This window comes from Cryptomeria japonica, chromosome 7 (assembly GCF_030272615.1).
Source record: "Cryptomeria japonica chromosome 7, Sugi_1.0, whole genome shotgun sequence".
Classification (NCBI taxonomy): Eukaryota; Viridiplantae; Streptophyta; class Pinopsida; order Cupressales; family Cupressaceae; genus Cryptomeria; species Cryptomeria japonica.
The window spans coordinates 452,810,569-452,817,865 of NC_081411.1; positions in this window are offsets into that span (position 1 = coordinate 452,810,569).

The following is a 7,297-nucleotide window of genomic DNA, read 5'->3' on the forward strand; positions in this document are numbered from 1 at the left end:
TATGGGTTGTTCAAAGTTCTCAATCTATTAGGACACTTGTTTTGTACTCCATCACTTGGACACCCTTGAGGACTCATCCAATATCACTGTTTACAGCATGATCAAGATTGATTACTAGGACTGTGATAATCTTGATAATTAGCATAGTCATCCATATGTGACTTAATTCTCCATGTTATCTCTATATCGAGTTGCTAATTTATACATTATTGTTTATTTGGACTTCAGGAAATGAGGAAAAAGAATTTAAGGAACAAATTAGATGATAGTGATCTTAATGCTAAAATTCCAGTGACAGATTATGAGCGCTTTTGTGAAGAACGTGTGTCCAAGAATAATGAATATTTATCACATCTTGGTTTGACAAACAGGCAAGTTGTAAATCCACTAAGTAGTATATTATTTGTTTAATACTGTTTAATAAAATTTTATAGGAAAGAGATTTATGTAAATAAAGCATGATATGATATTTTTTTTGTTTTATAGGCAAGAAAAAGAGTGTATAGAAAATGTAGAGAATAAAAAAAAAGAAAGTAAAGATACAGTGTTGTCAACTCGTAGAAGCCAATGCTATTGTGATTCAACAAATTAGTTGGTGAAAAGAATAGTTATGGTGATGTGTAGCCCAATATACCACATGGTGATGTCTTAGCACAAAGTCTAAGAGATTATTGAAAAACATGAGAGCAAAGGAATAGTAAGTCTCCAGATGATTTATTCAAGATTAAAGGATGTGTTTGAAGTGAAACTTGAGGAGACCAGTACTGAGCTACCTACTCATGCCACACTTGATGTGCCAAGGAGCATGAAGTTCTGGTTAATGAAAGTCATGAATACAATCTACTTGCATATGATGTGCCTTAGAGTGAACCTATTGCATCTACAACTTTTGATGGAATTAGTGGATCAACTAGAAATATTGGTAGTGGTTTAACAAAAGATGTGTCTGCTTTCATTAAAAGACAAAGATTTAGTCAAGATTTATATCGATCTACAGAGAGGAATGCAAAAGAAAGAAAATAGAAGGGAAGAAGCCATTCTTGGTTGAGGTATCAAGAGATGGTGAACCCATTGGGCAAAATACTGCAAGGTGGGCCTTTGAGTTGGGCGTAAGATGTAGGGACCATTTGGATATTTGCAAATCAAATTTTGTAGAGAAATATCCATGAAGTATGAAAAAAATGTGTTGGATTTTGGGGAGATTGTTGGACATTGTTGCTGCTAAGGATATGTTGTTGTCAGTGATGTCAACATATTCCTGTGATTCACTTCGGTGTTTGTAGATTGAGAAGATCTTATGATCTGGTTTGCAGTTTTATTTTGCTGTATTGGAGATTTGCAGAGTTTGGTATTTCCTTCGATATATTCTGGTGTGATCTGATATTGAACTAAGATTTTGGGATGATGTTTTGGATGGTCTTGTGTATCTTAATTTTAGGTGGTTCATAATTTTGGTGCTCCACAATTTATCTTTCTTCATGATAGATGTTGTTGTTTGAGTGTTCTTAAGTTTTAGACGTTGATCGATGAAGATTTGATAAGTGGTGTTGGTGTAGCTTTTGCTGATGATTCTAATGTGCTTGATGGTGTTTCCTAAGCATTTCCTTTTTGTTTTGATGATATGCATTGATCATTGTGTGAGTTATTGGTGGTTTTCATGAACCAGTGATGTTCTTCGTGTTATGTGGTATTTCTGGTGGTATAGCATGTTGTGGTTGTTCTTGGCGTGATTTCCGATGGAGTTGAGCGTTTGAGAATTTGAATTAGGTCCATATTATGTCATGTAAATCATCATATTGGTCTGGTGGTCAATCTTTGTATCGTGTGATGCAATTATGTAATTATGAGTTGAGGGTTTAGCCGACCTTGTTATCAAGGTTGATGAATTGTATAAATAGGTGATGTTGTTATGCAATTTAGAGAGAGAGGGTGTGTCTACATTATCAGAGAGTGGTGTATGTGCGATCAAGTGATTCATCTTTTAGTGTTGTGGTTAAGGAGAGATTGGTGTTGCAGAGAAGACATTTGTGCTTAGTTGGAACTATAATCAGGCATTTGGAGATGTTATTCTTTCAGTTCATTTCTTTTGGATTGTAGTATGAATCTTGTTGTAAGTCAATGAGACTTCTCTGAGGGTTGTAGCCTTTCGGGTCATTGTATTTAGTGAGCTCTAGGAAGTGTGCCTGAATGCATGTGCATTCCCCATTGTAATATTTTTACATACTACTACAGAGTATCATCTTATTGTGGGTAGGCTCCCACCGTTGTTTTTCCCTTAACTGGGTTTTCCAAGCCAAAATCTTGGTGTTATGTGTTGTGCTTTCAATTTTCTTATCTTTACTATTGCTACAGTTTATCATATCTATTTTTGTGGTTAAGTTACTATATCCAGTGAAGACTGATTCACCCCGCCCCCCCTCTCAATCTTTCTTCATTGTTGCTGCCAACAATTGGTATCAGAGCTAGATCCTCTGGAAGAAGCCTAACCGCTTGAGGAGATCGAGGATGGCAGCTGTAGGTGTTATCTTTAAGAAGGACAACAAGAGATTTGATGGAAGTAACTATGCTATATGGAAGAACCGGGTGGAAGTGCACTTGAAATATCTTGGAGAAGATTACAAAGAATGCCTATTATGTTCCTCAGAATGGACCGATTATTGCTGATGAGATCAAGGAAGTTAAACATAATATTAGTGTGAAGGAAGCATTGCTTAGTGCCCTTACTAATTTTGAGATGAAAAATGTAATGGGACTTTAGACTACACATGAGATTTGGGAGAATCTTGAAATCCTGTATAAAGGATACAAACAAGTGAAAATTGCTAAGTTGCAGATTTTGAAAGGAAAGTATGAGATGTTTAAGATGGGAGAAGATGAGAACATACACTCCTTCATGGCTAAAGTAAATGACCTTGTCCTAGGATTCAGATGTGTCGATTGAACCCTTGAAGATGATGAAATAGTTGCTAAGGTGTTGAGATCTTTGCCTCCTACTTATAAGCATAAGGATGAGATATAGAGTGTGTCTACAACGACAAGAGATATGCTAGTTGGAAAGATTGCTGAATTTGAGATGAAGGAATATGGAGAATCACATGGAAAGTCTGAGATAGCATTTAGAGCATCAACATCTATATCTAGAAAGTAGAAGTATGATCCTAATGAGTGAAAAATATCTAGATATGAAAGAGAGAGAAGAGAGATGGAAGAGAAAGAAAGAGAGCTGAATGAGCTTGAAGTATTGATTGCCCAGAGATTGACTAAAGGAGCCGGTAAGTATGATGGAAAATTGTCTCTAAAATGTTTTTCTTGCAACAAGATATAACATTTTGCTTCTAGATGCTCGAAGAGAATGATTTAATATGACAAGCATGATAAGTTTGATAAGCATGACAGGAATGATAGATATGAGAAGAATGACAAGTATGATAAGCCTTACAAGTCTAACCGAAAGTATAGGAATCAGAAGAACTGTTATTATGCTGTTGATGAAGGTGTTATAGATAAAGAATCAAAAGTAGATGAAGTTGTATTTTTTTCCATTAAAGAAGATAGACCAGTACCTGTTGATTCCACAAGCTGCACCATTGAGGAGAAAGCTTTAGTTGCTAAAGTTGAAGAGAAAGATGAATAGGTGATTGATAACGGTTTCTCACATCATATGACCAATGATAAAAGAAAATTTGTATGGAAAGATAGGATGGTGGAATAGTAAGATTTGAAGATGACAAAGCCTATGTGATCCATGGGAGAGGTTCTATATCCTTTGATGGTAAGCATAACACTGATGATGTCTTGTATGTTGAAGGCTTGATCATAATATTTTAAGTGTTGGACATATGTTTGACAAAGGTTATGATCTATAGTTCAAGAATGGAAAATGAAAGATTCTAAATGCCTCTGATATCGAGATTGCATCTAGAACTAAGATTGAAGGTAACATTTTTCACTTCAATGCTAGTGAGAAAAGATGTTTGATTGCTTAGATTGATGAGTGTTAGTTGTGGCATAGGAGAACATGTCATGTTAACTTTGATTCAATGATTAAGATTAGTTATACACAAGTTGTTAGAGATCTGCCTAAGATTGTTAAGCTTGCTAATCCAGTATGTAAATACTGTCAGTTGGGTAAGCAAACAAAAATTTATTTCAAGAGAAAATAGTATACATCTGATGGATTGCTAGATCTTGTGCATACTAACCTGTGTGGACCTACGAATGTTAGAAGTGTGCAGGGTGATAGATATTTTATGCTACTAATTGATGATTATTCTAGGATGATGGTTATCTTTTTGAAGGAGAAATCAGAAGCATTGGAAAAATTTAAGATATTCAAAGCAAAGGTGGAGACTGGGTCTAGATTGAAGGTGAAGTATTTGTGATCTGATAGAGGTGGATAATTTTGTTCCGGTGAGTTCAATTCATTCTATCATAAGCATGTGATTAGAAGACATGAATAGAAGACAATTATCTACTCCTAGAACCCCTCAAAAGAATGGAGTTGTTGAAAGGAAGAACATAACTGTCTTGGATGCTGCAAGGACATGTTGATTGAAGGAAATGTCCCGAAGATCTACTGGAGAGAAGCTATTAGCACTGATGTTTACACCAATAGATTTCATATCAAAGGAGATACCGATAAGACCCCTTATGAGCTATGGTTTGGTCATGTTCCTACTATAAGATATTTCAGAGTATTTGGTAGCAAATTTTATATCAAGAGAGATGAGGATATAGGAAAGTTTGATGCTAGAAATGAAGGAATTTTCTTGGGATATTCAACAAAGAGAAAAGCCTACCAGTGCTACAATAAAAGACTAAGAAAGATAGTAGAGAGTGCAAATGTGAAGGTGGATGAGAACCTTGGGAAAGAGATTAGAGCATGTGGATATGATGATGGACAACATGTTTTTTTAGCGCCTATTCAGATTGAAGAACTGAAGTAGACTGATCTAGTAGAGAAAATTAATCTGAATGTTGTTGCTATCCGTGAAGAAGTGCATGAACCTGAAAATCAGAACAATCAAACTACTCCGAGGTATGTACGATTGAATCATTCAGAAAACCATATTATTGGTGATAAAAATAAAGGTGTGATGACTAGAAAAAGGTTAGTTGCTGAAGAAATGTGTTTAATTTCTAAAGTTAACCTAAAGATGTTGTTGAAGCTTGCAAAGATGAAAATTGGATGAGAGCTATGGAAGAAGAATTAGACAAGATTGAAAAGAATAACACATGGGAGCTTGTGCCTAGACCTAAGGATAAGAATATTATAAGTACTAAATGGGTATACAGAAACAAATTGAATGAAGTCGGTGAAGTTGTCAGAAATAAAACTAGATTGGTTTGCAAAGGATATTCACAGAAAGAAGGAATTGACTATGAGGAGACTTTTGCTCTGGTGACCAGACTTGAAGCTATTAGAGTATTGCTTGCATATAATTCTTATAAAGATTTCAAGGTATATCAAATGGATGTCAAATATTCCTTTTTGAATGGTGATCTTGAGGAAGAAGTCTACATTGAGCAACCTAATAAATTTTCATTATCAAATGATGGGGACATGGTATGTAAGTTAAAGAAAGCTCTTTATGGATTGAAAGAAGCCCCTAGAGCTCGGTATGCTAGATTAGATAAACATTTATTGAAATTGGGATTCAATAAAGGTGTTGTTGATCATAATCTATACTTCGAGATAGAGAATGATAACATCTTGATTGTTGAAGTCTTTGTTGATGATATTATCTTTAGAGGAGATGATAACTTGAGCATGAAGTTTTCCGGTGATATGCATAAAGAATTTGAGATGTCTATGATTGGTGAGATGATTTTTTTCTTAGATTTGCAGATTTTATAGACTGGAAAAGGTATATTTATATCTCAAACTAAGTTAGTGAAGGAATTGCTAAAGAAGTTTGGGTCCGGTGACTCCAAACTAGTTGGAACTCCTATGGTTACTGGTTGTAAATTGTCTAATAATGATAAATCTTTGAAAGCTAATCAGATTTTGTATAGATCTATGGTTGGTGGACTTCTATATCTTACTCAGACTAGGCCGAACATTATGCATGTTGTGTGTATGGCTGCTAGATATCAAGCTGATCCGAAAGAGATTCATGTCACTATTGTGAAGAAGATATTCGGATACTTGAAGGGAACTGAGGACTATGGTTTATGGTATCTAAGGAATGATGATTTCATGTTATGTGCTTACATTGATGCTGATTGGGATGGTGATGTTGATGATCGGAAGAGCACTACTAGTGGAGCATTCTTTTTTTGTAAGAAATTGGTTTCATGGGCTAGTAAGAAACAAGATTCAATATCTCTATCTACGGCCGAATCTGGGTACATTCATGCTGCTTGTAATGCGCTCAGGTAGTTTGGATGAGGCAAATGTTGAAAGATATAAGAGTTATCTATGATGAGCCTACTATCATATATTGTGATAATTTTGGTTCTATTAACATGTCAAATAATCTGGCACAACATTAAAAGACTAAACATGTGTCAATAAAATATCATTACTTAAGTGAGAAAGTGAGTGAAGAGAAAGTGAAGCTGGAGTATGTATCTACAAAGGAATAAATAGCTAATATTTTCACTAAACCTTTGCATGCAGATACATTTGTCTATTTGAGAGACAAGTTAGGGGTATCTACCCCTCCTGATGAGAACTAGATGCATTGAGTTGCATCAGTCCAATGGATTTTAGAGTCTTATCCTTATATCCGGATTGGTGAGTTGGTGATACTCCTTTGGTGGAGTAGTCTGTTTTTAGAAAGAGAAATTCCTGAGATTCATGTTTCTATTTTGGGAGAGAGAGTTTAGTTTTCTGTTTTGAGATCTTTGGCATTGTTTTAAAAGAGGGAGATGTTTTCAAAGGGGGAGAGAGATCATGTGAAAAACTTCTTTATCTGTCTTGATCTTAGGGGGACTTTGCTGGAGATATCTTCTTTCTTTGCATTGATTGTTTTTCACATTCATATGTTGCCATCAATGACAAAGGGGGAGATTGTTGGGCACTGCTACTGCTAAGGATATGTTGTTGTCATTGATGTCAATATATTCCTGTGATTTTCTCCGATGTTTACAGATTGAGAATATCTTATGATCTGGTTTATAGTTTTGTTTTGTTGTATTGGTGCCTTGCCGAGTTCAATATTTTCTCCAATATATTCCGATGTGATCTGAGATTTCGGAATGATGTTTGGGATGGTCTTATGTATCTTCATTTAAGATGGTTCATGATTTTGGTGCTCTGCAAGTTATCTTTCTTTATGACAGTTGTTATTGT